The 16,522-nt window shown below is 46.6% G+C and overlaps 1 protein-coding gene across 2 annotated transcripts in view; it reads right to left on the bottom strand.

The window, feature by feature from the left end:
• NBR1 (NBR1 autophagy cargo receptor) overlaps positions 1-16,522 on the bottom strand; it is a 751,844-nt gene that overhangs the window by 447,346 nt on the left and 287,976 nt on the right. The gene's annotated exons all lie outside the window — the stretch shown is intronic.

Here is a 16,522-nt window from a genome sequence, read left to right as displayed (position 1 = left end):
CAAGAAGGGTAGGAGAGTGTCTACAAACCAATGAAGTCTAAGTACGTACGTAACATCAGGTATAAGATCCTTGTGCTTTGGAATATCTTCTAGAATGTCTTGAATGTCTGGAACAGTGAACATGATTTCCACTTTGGTGATACCCTCGGGAGGCATCTCATTGGAGCTGCTTTCAATGATGGTACAGGAGGAATCATTACAGGTTGCAGCACTGTAGGAAGCCTAGCAGTTGAAGAGCCAAATGCACTATAAGCGCAATGCCTGCAAGATGGTGTCATCTACATCGATGATGTAACCTTGTGACTTAGGGAGTCGGCCCTAAAGTAGACAGAGTATGAAATCTAAAGCACCTTCCTTTTCTTCAAGTAAAACATTCAGACTGCTGACAAATGAAAACGATTTTCTTGACATATTATTTTGAGGTCAAGTGATGTTTGGATGTTGAGTCATGCTTCATTGTTGAGATGGCTATTGAGGTCAATCGATGTACAGAATCCAGCCCTAGAAGTTAAGCATTTTCCACTGTCAGTCCTCCATGTCAGACTTTAACCGAGAGCATAGCTGTTTCTCTCCTTCTCGGGGAGTTTAAAGAAAAGGTTAGTGGGAGAGTGTGGAGTGCTACAATGAGCCCTCCCTCTCAACACTCTTAAATATCTCTCGGAAATTCATTCAGGTCTCTCTGCTGGTTCTTCTTGGCAGTTTAACTCTCATTTTTCACTATCCTTTAATGTCATCCTGGACAAAATATTACAGCAGTATGTGTGGTGTTCTGGGAGATCACTTTTGAGAAGGCAAACAATACATACTCTAAGTGCATCTGCGCCTTCTTCCTTCCACAGACGGGGCACTTCACAGAGTAGGCATTTTGTGAAGAAAAATTATAATATAATTGTTTGTCAGGAAACACTAGTAATCTCAAAAGAAGTTGGATGAATCACAAATGTAAAGGTTCAGAAAGGTTTTTCAAGGGGAAAAAGGAGAAAAATACAGACCACAGTGTTCTAGGACCCTGTTGTCGGGAGCTGGAAAAAAAGAACAGGAGCAACTGTCACTGAGAGGGAATGATGAGATAAAGGTAGAGAATGCTTCCTTAAAAGAGCAGTATCAGGTTTCTATTCATTGAAGGCTATAGTCTACCAAGCTACCAAAATAGATGGAATGCTTGAATTAATCTCCGCCACTAGCAATCACAATCCATTGTTTTTTGCCCACCATGCCACCTCAGATTGGACCCAGACATATGCAAATCAGCCTTCACCCTTCTCTCATCATGGGAACCGTGCAGCTCGAACTATCAGGCTAAGTCCTCCTTGAACCAGAATGAAAGCAGCCCAGGACCAGTTTTACTCCTATTTTGAGCGTATCTGTCAGTTAGAGCTAGATTCCAATAGCACAGTGAGCAGGGGACCTATATCTGGGTATGCCCCTCACACTAAGGGCATCCAAAAACAAAGTGATGGATGGAATGCTTGAATTAAACGCAGCCACTGGCGATCACTCGGACCACATCCCATTCCATTGTTTTTCACCCACCATGCCACCTCAGTTTGGAGCCAGCCATATGCAAATCAGCCTTAACCCCTCTCCTCATGGGAACAGTCCAGCCGGAACTGCCAGGCCAGGTCCTTCTTTAACCGGAATACAAGAAAACCCAGGACCGGGTTTCGCCTTTATTATGGGCTCATCGATCGGCCAGTATAGCTAGCTTTTAGTGGAACAGTGAGAACGGGACCTACGTCTTTCACACCTTGTTGATGTTTCAGTCTGTCTAGCTACAACAACATTATTTTCCCTCACTTTTCCTTTACGCTTTGGTAAAAAATGTTTTTGTCTCTTTCCTTATCGAAGATAAATAACATGTTCTTTTAATAGAGACTTTTAACTGCAAATTCCTCAGTTTGTGAATAGATACCAAAGGAGTACATCTCCCCAGGCGGTGGGTCTTTGGTATGGCTCACACCAGGAAATCCTGCAGGATAGACTGGGCAAAAGGACAATCCCACCGTAACTGTCTTTCCAGGCAGAATAGCTTAGTGACTGTGTGGAGGGACACTTACGTTGCAGCATGGGAGATGTCCAAGACTAGCCCACAGTGCGCCAACGCAGTGATAACCTTTGCTCTGGCTGAGTGGGCCAACCACCCTGTTTGGCAAGCCCATAGCAAATCTTGATGTATAATACAATCCATCGAGAGATAGTTCTCTTCTGCACAGCTTTTACTTTCTTGGGCTCCGGAGAAGCTGCCAAAAAGTTGGTCTTCCTTTCACTATTCCTGAGAACATCAACGGAGAAGCTTTCTGGGCCAAGATGGTGAAGCTGTTTTAACTCCTTAAAGAGATGAGGCAGTGCGCATAGAAAGCTGGCAGGGGGATGGACTGCCCTATGTAAAAGGGAGTGACTACCTTGGGCAAGGATGAAAATCAAGCAATAAACTTCTATCGTCCTCCATATACAGTTTTCATAGCTGGACAAACGGCTGCCAGAATAACACCCACCTTTTTGTGAGGAAGATTGAAAGCCATCAACTATCACCCCTCAATCTCCATGCATGAAGCTGTAAGTTGTGCAAACTCAGGTGCAGGACCTAGATTGCTGTTGCGACAGGAGGGCCTTCCAAAGAAACAGCTCGATCGGAGGACAAATGCTCATGGTTAGAAGTTCAAGATACCATATTCTGCTCACCCAATCTGGGGCCCCTATGATGTCCTGGGCCTCAAGCCCTTGATCTTTTTCAGTACTCTGGGCAGGATAGGAATGGGCGGAAAGGCATACAGAAGTCCAGAGCTCCAGTGTAGGCATAAGTAGTCTCCTAGAGAGAGCAGACTTGGGAACTCCAGTACGCAAAAGCTTTGATTGTGTGTTCTCTGCAGTGACAAACAGATCAAGGCAGGGTTCTCTTCATTGCACTGTGCCACCTTCTAGTCTAATTGCCATTCGTGATCTGCTAAGCAAAGGAGGGTAAGTTTACCCTCCCCGGAGTTCAACAATCCTGCTAGATGTTGCGTATTCAGGGATATGACCTGAGCGCTCGGCCACCTCCGGTGCGTACCGTCTCCTATCAGATGACCCGGTTTGTTGCAGGGGAGTCATGTTGACAGTGAGCACCTTTACCTGTTCCACCTTGATGGGAGGAACGCCTTCAGTGCCAAGTTAATTACTCACAATTCAAGCACAATGATGTGGAGGTAAGCTAATGCCTGAGACCAGAGCCCTCTGACCTGCACCTCAACCCAGCAACAATGAATCCAGCAGGACTGTTGGCTCTGGATGGAGTAGGAGAGAGCGGTCTGCTGCTGGTCCAATGGAGGTCGAGCAGCAACGACTGCAGGCCTTTCACAGTCTCTTCGATACCTGGATGGAATCAGATAGATTGCCTTGGTATTGAGCCCACTGAGACCTAAAATCCTACTGCAGAGCTCGCATGTACCATGTGGTGTGGTACACTAGCAGAATGCAAGAGGCCTAGAAATCTGAAACCCAGGCAGCAGGGTGAAACATCTGGATTATGTCCCAAATGTCTTGGACTCATTGAGGCAGAGGGAAAAGCAGCGTTTCAGTGAGGTGTGCCTTTGGCACATTGATGGAAAAACCCAACAATGTCAACAGGTCAGCCAACGTCTGGGGATGGTTTATCATTAGAGGAGAGCACGCCTTTAGCACCAGCTGACGAGGCACGGGGATTAGGATTCCCAACCTGGGCAAATGACCTGCAGCACCACTTTTGACACAGATTGAAACATTTTCTGGATTCCCATGCTGTGCATTACTCCGCCATCTATGGTTGGGTCGGGAATTCTACCCTCTCTTGTAGTCCTCCTATTTTTGTTTTCTGTTGTCGCTGGGCATCAACTGATGCCCCAGTTGCTGCTTCCTATGAAGTTGTACTTTGTTCTTTTTTTTTTTTTTTTTTCTTCTTCTTGTGTCTTTGATCTCCTTCCATCTTCCTGGCAGAGATGGGCGAGTTGCTTGTGAATCTAGAAAATTCTTCAAGCTGCAAAACTTAACCTACAGGTAAGAAAATATCTGTTTTGCAGTGTGATCTTTTTCTGGATTCATATGCTAAGCAACGATTTTGTAGTGGTTTTGTTAGTTTTGTGGTGGTTGGGTTGAAGATGAACTTAAATTTGTAAACAGATGTTTTAATACATGTGATGGGTTCTTTATCCCGGGTTGAAGGGATATTGGATTAAGGCGACAGACGCGTGCTCAAGGGTTTAAGGAGTTTATTTCGGTCCGGGTCTAGGGTGAATTCATCATCTTCACCAAATGACAGGGTTGATATAGTCTTTCAACAAAATTTAATAAAAGTCCCCTTTTTGTTTTATCTTCTCTTTTAGGCTTCTGATAAGGTTCGGGGCGGTGTCTGGTCCAGCTTTAAGGAGTTCCGATCTTCCCGTATGTCAGCGGCCCAGGCTCCCAAAATAAAGAAGAAAAGAATACAGGTAAGTGGAGATTAAATATTTGTAAAGGGTTGTTTAGGTTTAGTAGGTTGGTGAGGGTCGGCGGGAGTGTAGGAGTGAGGGGTCTACTTTATTCGTGCCTTCTCTATATCGAGGTACGCTTGTGAAGTCCCTTTTCCTCTACCTGTCAAGCGGTAATTAGGTATGGGGTTCGGTGCTGTTAGAGGTTGTATTATCTCCCGTTTTACACTATTTCCCCTCCCTTAGGGGAGCTGAGCCCTTTTCCCTTATTTCCCCAAAGCCCTAAGAACCACCCGGCACCCCTCTCCCATTTACGGGGTGATCGTACCTCGGGAGGCCACGCCCCTCCTGGGACGCGGCCGGCTTCCTCGTAGTCTCCCGACTTTGCTGGATCAGGGGCGGGAGGCTCCCTCAGTGTCTCTCTTCGTCGGCGGGGCTCGCCCGTTGGTTGGGAACGTGCTTCGTTCGGGTGCGCGTCTTCCCGTTCGGCTCCTTCCCGTGAGGTTTTCCCCAGGATTCTCTCCGTCGCGTCTCTCGCGCCTCGGTCGGCGTTTCTGTCGGCGTCCCCCTTGGCGTTCGTCTCTCTCTCTCTGTGGGCGGTTTTTCTTCCGGTTTCCTCTCTGACGTACATGACGTTTGACGTCATGACGTCCAGAGATCCTCGGGCGGCCCCGGGGTATTCCTTGTCAGTTTCCGTGTCTTCCTGAAAACCGGCGTCGGGAGACGACCGGTTACACATCCCCTCACTTGAATGGGGCTGGTCGAGTCCCACAGGTCCCGGGAATCGCGATAAATAGTCGGCTTGACCCATAAGATCACCAGGGAGGTGGCAAACCTGAAAGGAGAAAGGTTGAAGCTCGATAAACCATCTCAGGATACGATTGTTGGTGTTTTTATACCTCGAGAGCCAGGTAAGGGGAGCATGATCCGTATACAGTAGGAAGGACCTTCCCAGAAGGTAATATTGTAGGCTCTCGATTGCCCATTTAATGGCAAGACACTCACGCTCGACAATGGGATATCTCTGTTCTCTGGGAAACAATTTACGGCTAATAAAGACCACGGGATGATTTACTTCGGCTTCATCTTTCTGAAAAAGTACGGCCCCCAATCCTACGTCGGAGGCATCCGTTTGAAGATGGAAGGGCTTATTGAACTCAGGACATTTCAAGATTGGTTGAGTAGTGAGGCATCTCTGTAAGGTACGATAACTATGATATTGCCCCGGGGTTAGTCTAGTGATGGTTTTGGGTTGTCCTTTTCTTAGAAGGTCGGTCAGGGGGGCGGCCAAGGTGGAATAATGGGGTATAAACCGTCGGTAGTATCCTACCAGGCCTAAAAAGGAACGGACCTCCTTTTTCGAGGTGGGAGCATTGATGCGTAGAATGGCTTCAATTTTATTCATTTGGGGCCTTAGTACACCTTTCCCTATGTGATAGCCCAGGTAAGAAATATCATTAAAGGCCAGTCGACTCTTAGATGGATTGGCTGTCAGACCAGTCCTTCGTAATGCGGTAAAGATTCTACCTATGTGTGTTAAATGGTCTTCCCATGTCTCACTAAATATGACGATGTCATCCAGATATGCGGCAGCATAACTGGTATGAGGTCGTAGAATTGTGTCAATTAGGCGTTGGAAGGTGGCGGGTGCCCCATGCAACCCAAAAGGGAGAACATTAAAATGATACAGTCCGGAGGGGGTAACAAAGGCCGTTTTTTCTCTATCTTCTGGGGCAAGGGGGATCTGCCAGTAGCCTTTTGTTAAATCGAGAGTAGACATGTATTTGGCCTTCCCCAATTTCTCTAAAAGTTCGTCTACTCTTGGAAGCGGATATGTATCAAACTGGGAGATGGAATTGACTTGTCTAAAGTCAATACAAAAACGTATAGACCCATCCGGTTTGGGCACCAATACCACAGGTGAACACCAGGGGCTTTGAGAAGGTTCTATAATATCTAGGTCTAGCATTTTCTTTATTTCACTTTCTACTAGGGTCTTCCTAGCTTCGGGGATACGATAAGGTCGTAACCGCACTATTTTGCCCGGAGGGGTTATGATCTGATGGTGTACCAGCTTGGTTCTTCCGGGTACCAGAGAGAATATCTGTGAATGTTCATAGAGGAGTTTGTTTAACTGCTCATGCTGTTGAACCGAGAGGTCTGTATTGATGACCGGTACCTCGTGCCCGCTAGGGCTGTCAGTCGGACACCACCCTATTTCCAATTCCTTGACGGTGTTGACCAGACATCCTGGGACTGGGTCAGCCACCGGTTCTTCCCATTTTTTTAATAGATTAATGTGAAAAATCTGTGACCTAGTGGGGCCACCGGTGAGCTGGAGTTTATAGGTCACTGGTGTTATTATTCCTGTCACTCTATATGGCCCCTGCCACTTTGCTAACAGCTTGTTGTCCGAACTGGGGAGAAGTACTAAGACTTTATCCCCTATGGAAAAAGACCTCAACTGGGCATTTCTATCATAATACCTTTTCTGTTTTTCTTGAGCTTCCTCCATGTTTTTTCTCACGTTTTCCCACACCGTGTGTAGGTGGTTTTTTAATTCCTGGGTATATTTCAGAAGGGGTTTTTCCCCATCCTCCTCCTCCCATAACTCCGCCGCCATGTCTAACAAGGTCCGGGGTTGTCGCCCGAACAACAGTTCAAACGGACTGTGGCCCGTAGACGCTTGCTCATGGGTTCTGACCGCGTACAATACTAAGGGGAGTTTCCTGTCCCAGTCCCTCCCTGTCTCAGAGATAGATTTCTTTAGAAGATTTTTCAGTGTTCGGTTGTACCTTTCCACCAGGCCATCAGTCTGTGGATGATAAACCGACGTTCGCAATTGTTTGATCCCCAAAAGTTGACATATTTGGGTCATCAAAGAGGACATGAATTGGGTGCCTTGGTCCGTTAAGATTTCTCGGGGAAATCCGACTCGGGAGAAGAACCCTATCATGGCGTGGGCAACACTCTTGGTGTTAATACTACTAAGAGGGATGGCCTCGGGGTACCTAGTAGCGTAATCCACCAACACTAATATGTAACGGTACCCTCGGGAAGAGGGTAGGAGAGGACCAACAATGTCCATTCCTATTCGTGAGAAGGGAATATCTATGATAGGAAGTGGTTGCAACGGGGCTCTTCTTCTTGTACCAGGATCAATCATTTGGCATTTGGGACATTGTTGACAGAATTTCCTAATTTGAGAAAAGACACCCGGCCAATAGAACCTCCTCAACAGATATTCTTCCGTCTTTTCCCTCCCATAGTGACCACCCCCTGGCTGACTGTGGGCTAAGTGTAGAACTTGTTGTCTATAGGGTTCTGGGACTAATAATTGTCTCTTCTCTTCTCGGTCATTGCTAGTGACTCGATATAATAGGTTTTTGACTATTGTGAATGATGGCGCTTTATCTTGGCGGGTCCGGGGTCTTGCATTTTTCCAGGCATGAGTCAAACTTGGATCCTCTCTTTGGCAATTCCGAAAAGGGGGCAGGTTAGTAAGGGTAAGAACCGGTGAAATTACCTTCCCGGGACTCGTGTTTTCCTTTGCGTATGCCTTTCTGGTTGCTCTTTTTTCGCTTCGGGAGGGTTTGTACCGGTCTAATGGAGAAGGTATAGGTATATCATAGAAGGGAGCACTTTTCCACCAGGTATTACATTTTTCAGAATGTCGGGTACTATCCAGGAGCTCCGAAAATTTTGAGAAATCCGTTCCAATTATAGCTTCTTCCACTAGCTGTTCCACTACCCCCATCCTTATGGGATTTTCCTTTCCTTCCCACGATAGAGTCGTCCAGCTTAGAGGATATTCCTTGGTTTCGCCATGAATACAGCAGATGGACACCATAAGACCTGTAGGAAAGGTAAGGTTGTCAAGTAAGTCAGCCCGGATTACGGACTGACTACATCCTGAATCAATGAGGGCTAGGGTGGGCCTTCCATTAATAACAAGTTTCTTTTAATAGGGGGTGTCCCTTCCCCCGGTATAAAAGACTCTTCCCCTAGTAATTCCTATCTCCATTGGTTCGGGTTTATCTGTTTTTAAGGGACAAACCCGGGCTATGTGTCCCCATTCACCACAACTAAAACACTGTGGTTGTTGAACATACGGCTTCTCCAATCCTCGCATCTTCCCCACATCATCGTTGGACCTTCGACCCACTGATAAGGATGAACCGGGACTCGGACGAACGGGGCTAGGCGTTGACCTAGGGGGGGGGGGGTTTTGAACTCGAGGGAGCGGTGAAAGGCACAGGCTAGCTCGATGGTGGTGTTAGTGTCTGGATTTGGATGTTGTTTGATCCAGTGACGTGTGTTGGGGGGTAGGGCGTCTAGGTATTGTTCCAAAAGGACAACCTCAATGATGTCTTCCCTATTGCTTCCAATGGGACCTAACCATTTGAGGCCCAAATCTTTGATCCGGAAGTATAGGGCTCGGGGGTTCTCGGAAGGCCCCCACTTGGCTTTTCTAAACCGAACTCTGTAATGTTCTGAATCAAACCCCACCCGTTCTAGGATGCTCTTTTTAATGTCCGGATAGGGAGTTATTCCGCCGGGGTTCACGGCTTGATAAGCCGCTTGTAGGGTTCCTGTTAATAATGGGGCAATATATTGACCCCATCGTTCTTGGGGCCAGGTAGCGGAAGTGGCAACTCGCTCGAAATTGGTGAAGAAGGCATCCGGGTCTTCACCTTCCTGGTACCGTTGCAAGACCGAACTGGGCACGTTCGGATGTACTCGGGTAGCAGCAATGGTATCCGTGAGGTTTTTGATGGCAGTCTCATGAACCAATTGATTGTTGGCCATGATAGTGGCCTGACTTTTGAGCGCGCTTTGTAGGGCCTCCCTCTCCACCTTAGCCTCCTTCTGTTGTTCCTCCCACACTATTTGTAGGTGCCTCTGCCCCTCGGCCAGCTGCTGCATCATATCCGATATCGTGGGTTTCTCCTCCATGGTCGTGGACTGTCTGTCGCCTGGTCCAATATCCCACTTCTGACACCACTGTGATGGGTTCTTTATCCCGGGTTGAAGGGATATTGGATTAAGGCGACAGACGCGTGCTCAAGGGTTTAAGGAGTTTATTTCGGTCCGGGTCTAGGGTGAATTCATCATCTTCACCAAATGACAGGGTTGATATAGTCTTTCAACAAAATTTAATAAAAGTCCCCTTTTTGTTTTATCTTCTCTTTTAGGCTTCTGATAAGGTTCGGGGCGGTGTCTGGTCCAGCTTTAAGGAGTTCCGATCTTCCCGTATGTCAGCGGCCCAGGCTCCCAAAATAAAGAAGAAAAGAATACAGGTAAGTGGAGATTAAATATTTGTAAAGGGTTGTTTAGGTTTAGTAGGTTGGTGAGGGTCGGCGAGAGTGTAGGAGTGAGGGGTCTACTTTATTCGTGCGTTCTCTATATCGAGGTACGCTTGTGAAGTCCCTTTTCCTCTACCTGTCAAGCGGTAATTAGGTATGGGGTTCGGTGCTGTTAGAGGTTGTATTATCTCCCGTTTTACACTATTTCCCCTCCCTTAGGGGAGCTGAGCCCTTTTCCCTTATTTCCCCAAAGCCCTAAGAACCACCCGGCACCCCTCTCCCATTTACGGGGTGATCGTACCTCGGGAGGCCACGCCCCTCCTGGGACGCGGCCGGCTTCCTCGTAGTCTCCCAACTTTGCTGGATCAGGGGCGGGAGGCTCCCTCAGTGTCTCTCTTCGTCGGCGGGGCTCGCCCGTTGGTTGGGAACGTGCTTCGTTCGGGTGCGCGTCTTCCCGTTCGGCTCCTTCCCGTGAGGTTTTCCCCAGGATTCTCTCCGTCGTGTCTCTCGCGCCTCGGTCGGCGTTTCTGTCGGCGTCCCCCTTGGCGTTCGTCTCTCTCTCTCTGTGGGCGGTTTTTCTTCCGGTTTCCTCTCTGACGTACATGACGTTTGACGTCATGACGTCCAGAGATCCTCGGGCGGCCCCGGGGTATTCCTTGTCAGTTTCCGCGTCTTCCTGAAAACCGGCGTCGGGAGACGACCGGTTACAATACACTTTGCCCCATTTGAGCTTCCTTGTCCATTTGAATATCTATGCAGTAGTATGGTTGTCTGGACGCATAGTTTTGGCATTTTCATTCCATAGGGTTGCAAACAGATCTATTTCTGGTGTTCCCCAACGTCTGAAAATCTTTTGGAGTACTTTTTGATTGAGTTCCCATTTGTGAGAGCATGATGCTTGTCTGCTCAGCCTGTTTACCTTTACATTGTCCTTGTCTGGTAGATGAACTGCTGTTATCTCTATTTTTCTCAGTATTGTCCACTTCCAGATTTCATGGCTAGCCTTCAAAGGGCTGGGTCCCCCCTTTCTTGTTGATGTAAAACATTGCAGTTGAATTGTCCGTTTGGATCAATATTGTCATTACCAATAGCTCTTTCTGAAAGGCTTTTAAGGCTTGGAACACTGTCTGTAGTTCCAGGATATTGATATGCTGTACAGCATTCTAGTGCTTCCAGGCTTCTCGTACTTTAAGTATGTTCATGTACGCTTCCCAGCCCATGTGAGAGGTATCTGTTGTAATGCTTACTGTTGGAGTTGGTTGTGCTAATATCCTTCCTTGTGGTATGTGTGATTTGTTCTACCACACCATTTCCTGTTGGAGTTTCTGTGTAACAACCACTAGATCCTCCCACAGCTCTGTGGCTTGTGACCACTAGTTCTGTAGCGATTCCTGAATTGGTCTCGTACAATCGTACATATAGAATAAAAGGGATGCATGGAGCCATCTTCCCTAACAATTTCTCCATAGTACTCTCTATTAGAGCTTGCCCCTTCTAGTAAAGGAGAGTTTCTAGCAACAGTGACTGTATTCTCCTTTAACTGGGATATACTCTTTCTTGAATTGAGTTGATCCTTGCTTTCAGAAACATTTTATCTTGTTGTGGTGTTAGTGATGACTTCTCTAGGTTTATAGATGAAGCCAATGTGCATAGTGTTCTCATTACCTGCTGTATTTGCTCTTGGCACTTGTTGTGGGAGTTTGCTATTACTAACCAGTCATCCAGGCAAGGATAGACTTGCATGTCTCGTCTTTCTTAGATGAGCTGCTACTGCTGCTAGACATTTTGTGAAGTCTTGGTGCTGATTTCATCCCGAATGCCAGCACTGTGAACTGGTAGTGGGTCTTGTTCACCACAAACCTCAGGTCCTTTTTGTGTTTTGCATTCATTGGGATATGCAAGTAAGCGTCTTTTAGGTCTATAGTTGCCATGTAATCTCATTTTTGAAATTGTGGGATGACTTCCTGCAAGATTGTCATTTTGAATCTTTGTGTCTATATAAACTTGTTTATAAATCTGAGCTCTAGAATTGGTCGTAGAGACCCACTTACGTTTGGTATCAGAAAATATGTTGAGTAATTTCCTTTCTTGATCTCTGTTTTGGGCACTTTTTCTAATGCTCTTTTTTCAGCAACTCCTCTACCTATTAAGTGAAAATGATGTTTCTTCCCTCAAACAGACCACCTTTTTTGGTCCCTTGATGGTGGTATACTTTCCGATTCTATGCAATATCCAAACTTTATGATGTTTAAGATCCATTTGTCTGACATTATCTTCCTCCACTCCTGAAGGAAATTGTTTTATTCTGCCTCCCACAGATGTTGTGTGCAAGAGGCTGAGTGTTTTTGAGAAGTCAATTATTAGTGGGGGTTATGCTTCCCTTAAGAACTGTCCCCTTCTTTGTGTTTTTCCTTGAAAGAACTGCCATCCTTGCTGCTGATACTGCCAGAGCTTTTGGTTTTCCTGTTTGACTGCTTGCCTGGAAGGCCTGTTGTGAAGTGCCCATTTAGAAGCTGCCTCTCCTTGAAGGCATGCATGGTGGCACTGTCCCCCTTCAAGTACTTCCTCTAAACTACAATGCCCCCATCAACTCTGCAGGCTCATTGTCCTATTTGAGCTGGCTCAAGGTGCCATCAACCGTACTCCCGAACAACTGTTCCCCATAGACTGGAATATTCACAATATTTACCTGCACCTTTGGCTTGAAACCTGATATTCTCAGCCATGAGTATCGGCGTAGTGCGAACCCGTCATCATTTGACGGCTTGCTGTGTCTACCGCATCTAATGATGATTCAAGCCACGTTTTGCCATAATCTTGCACTGTTCTGCAAGGTGTGCAGCTCTCTTCTTATACTGGTCTGGTAGGTGCTTCAGAAGTTCCACCATTTCCTCCCAGTGCTGGTAGGCATATCTGTTTAGGAGGGCATTTGAGTTTGCAATGCACCACTGATTGGTTGCACTGTGTTCTAATTTCCTTCCCAGGAGGTCCATCCTTTTGCTCTCCTTGTCAGGAGGTGGCCCAGATGTTGAAGGCATGTTCGCCCTCTTCCATGCTGTAGAGGCAGTTATAGACTCCGCTGGTACCTTCCCCTTGATGTAAGCTGAGTCTTTTGGAGAGTAATTCTTTTCCACTCTTGGAGTTACTGCTTGACAAGTGGCAGGTTCTTTAAATGCCTCCCTTCCTTGGTCCAGGACAGTAAGTAACATTGGATGGAAATAATTTCCTGCTTGGGATGGCAAGAGGGTTTCCAGCAGGAAACACAATTGTGGTGTCGCCTGTATTCCAAAATTGTTTGCAGTCTTTTTTATCACCTGGTTATACATCCTAATGTCATCTGGAGGCGAATGCCTCAACGGATAGCAGGCCACCCCTTCCTCTGAGGGGTTAGCCTCCAGCTCCTGCCACTGAGATTCTGCATACTTAGATTCTTCAGATCTTTCAAACATACCCAGGCCTTCTTGCTCCTCTTCCTCCTCGTAGAAGATTTCTTCTTCCTTCCCCTGTGGTTCAGGAGCTAAAGGAGTTTCTATATCATCGACTTCCTTCTCTCCCTGGGTCCTTTAGCATCAAAGTGTTTGGTGAATTTGATATGACTTTAATTCTTCATCCAGGTGTTTCTTTTTCTGAAAAAATGCAGCCATTTTGGCCTAGAGACGACGACTTCTGCTCGATCTCCGCTGAGTATTCCTCTGGATCGAGGGTCAATTTCCTCTTTGACGTCGAAGATTCCTTCTACGAGATATCAGTTGTCGAGCTTCTATGCTCGTCTTGAGACCTCTTTTTCTTTGACATCGAAGCATCTCTACCTCATCTGCCCTTCAACCAGAGAGTCTTGTCAGGAGACTTTCATCCTGTGATGTCCCTTTTCGAGGGATCTGTGCGGTTCTTTGTTACTACGCCTACCATCAGTCGGCAAGTATTTCGACGCTGAGGTTCCCTTTGACACTTTTGAGTCTGATTTCGAGACTCTGGCAACAACGTCTCCTTACTTCCAGCCTCTTGCCTTTCTTGTTTGCCTGCGCTTCAACGCCGACAATCCGCAGGTCGACGTCCAATGTTTCTCCCTCAGCAACTTCTGCAACATTTTCTTCCTTCTCGCTCGACTTGCCTAGGTTTCTCAGGGTTGGAGTTGGTTTCAGTCCCTGCATGGTGTAATGTGCCTGTCTTTGCTTCTCCCTTGCCTTCAGTGTCTTCGCCTTGAACACAGCACAGGCGTTGCAGTCATCTCTTCGATGATAGATTCGCAGGCAGAGTTGGAAGACCAGGTGCTGATCCATCTGCGAGAATTTATGATTGCAATTTGGGCAGATTCAAAATGGAGTCTTCTCTATTAGGGAGTCCCCTGTTCAGGCATTCACTGAAACCAAAGAAAACATCTCCTACCCTCTAGGAGTTCTCCGGTACCTGTTCTTCTGCGAACTTCACCCAAAAATTTTCAGCAACTTCTCTTGAACTTTCTTCTTTCTCGTGTTGGAGAGCCTTCAACTCAACGGTGGACTTCAATGATAGATTGGCAGGCAGAGGTTGTAGACCAGGTGCTGATCAGTCTGAGAGAATTCCTGATGGCAATTCGGGGAGATTCAAATTTAGTCTTCTCTATTAGGGAGCCCCCTGTCCAGGCATTCTCTGTAACTATCAAAGAAAGCATCTCCTACCTTCTAGGAATCCTCTGGTACCTCATCTTCGACGTTCTTCTGCGAACTTCACCCAAAACTTTTCAGCAACTTCTCTCGAACTTTCTTCTTTCTCGTGCTGGAGAGCCTTCAACTCAATGGTGGACAAAAATAATCTGAAGATGGCGACCAAATGTGGGAGCTTCTGTGGATGGGCGTACAACGTGGGGGATCAATCGAAGCCAAGCAACAACAAAAAACATGCATTTGCAATGCAATGGGTCTCGTGTTTGCTCAAGTTAGAGCTATTAGCAATGTAAATTCCTAAATGGACTTTTCTTGCCACATAAATTAAAAATGAAAAGTAAAACAGTTGACATAAACGAGCCAATTCAAAGCACAACAGCCGCCATAAGCATGAGCGCGAAGGAGAGACACAAAAAGAAAAAGAAGTTCGCTTGCAGTCAAACATATCGGCAGTAGAGCAATTAGCCATATAACAGGGTGGATGGCCAAGGCAAAACTGCCCCAGGAGGAACAAACGTAAAGCATTTACCAATGATAATAAAGTATTTTTGAGAGGTAAGCCCACGAACGAGTGATAGTGATGGCCATGCGGGGGGCATGGTTAAAAGCTCACAAAGATTACAACACGTCAGAGCGCATGTGCTTGACCTAAAAATGAAAGAAATACTACAAAAGAGAGGAGAATTCCAGACCAGACCACTAGATGGTGGATTCATGCACAGCATGTGTGAATGCAGAAATAATTAATGCTGCAAGAAAGAAAAAAAAAAAAAAAAAGCATTGTGCAAGTCGAGTGCCAATTTCCTGGCTCGAGGCGACAGTGTCCCGCAGAGGGCAAATTAAATTAGTTTTGTTGTGGGAGAGGGCATGGGGGTTAAGGTAGAAGTTTGTCCCTGGGGGGCTGGACATTGGCATCCTGTTCCCTTGCCTCAAAAGAATGGGAGACCTGCTTTTACTGTTTCTGGGGCCCATATTAGCGTCTCTGCTGGTAACCCTGTCTGAAGACTTGAAAGGTGCAAGTGGTCTGTGGAAACTGGCATATAGGTAGAGCAGGGCTAAAGAGAAAGGTGTGCCCTTGCTCTTTAAAAAACATTCCAAGTGCTGCCTTTGCTTCAAACAGGTGACAACAGTTGAATGGCTTGACTATCAGGGACTGCTGAATGTCTGAGGAAAAGCCTGTGGAGCGCAGCCAGGCATGGCACTGTAGCACCATGATGGTGCATAATCCTCCACCCAGAAAGTCGGTTGTGTCCAGGCCAGACCTGATGGCGTATTTTTCCACATCCTGACTGTCCAAGATTAGTTTGGACTCAGATGTCACCCAAGACAGCTGTAAAAATCTCTGCACGTTATCCCACAGTGAGTCTGAATACCTTCACAAGAGAAAAGATATATTCACTGGTCCAGGGCAAGGCTGGCAGAAGTAAATGTATGTTTTGAAAATGTTGCCATTTGCTTTAACTCTCTATCTGGGGGAGTTGCTGGGAAGGCTGGTGGGTGCTTGCACTACTAAACTCTCTGGGGTGGGATGCTGAAGGAGAAAACCTGGGTCTATGGTGCCTTGCCACTTGTCTATTGACTGGTAGTCAAGATCATGACTTCAAGCACAGCTGTCAATGCCTCATTAAAGGGTTGAGGACTTCAGTAAGCACATTCATTTTGACCTTGGTAGTTGGCTAGATGAGGTCTAGAACTTCCACCGCCCTCTTGGTCCCTGCTGAAAATGAGTCAAAGTCCTTAGTTGTTATAGCCGGATTAGGTAAAGACAAACAGCTGTCTTGGGGTGGAGGAGGTGGGGTAATCTAGATCACTGCTCTCCTGTAGGTCTTAAAAAATGTCTCCAACACTGTGATAAACTTCAGCTTGATCATCATAATAAGCAGCATGTGGTGTATAGTGCAGTTCTGAGAGAGGATAGTGTCTGGGTCTAGGTGGGTTCATTTTGGATTCCGATAAAACTACTGGATCCTTGTCGGGTGACAGTAATGTCAGGAAATTGACCAAAGGTGTTGGTCTCGGTGTAAAGGGTGGCGTTAAGCATTGTGCCCCTCTCGAAACCAGTGGAGTAGGTGCTGAAGGCAGGGTCATAGGTGGTTGTGAGTCTGGATTGGAATGAACGACTAGTGTCAGGTCAAGGTTGAGTGGAGCAGTC

This window comes from Pleurodeles waltl, chromosome 6 (assembly GCF_031143425.1).
Source record: "Pleurodeles waltl isolate 20211129_DDA chromosome 6, aPleWal1.hap1.20221129, whole genome shotgun sequence".
Taxonomy (NCBI): Eukaryota; Metazoa; Chordata; class Amphibia; order Caudata; family Salamandridae; genus Pleurodeles; species Pleurodeles waltl.
This window is presented reverse-complemented; position numbering and strand designations above follow the sequence as displayed.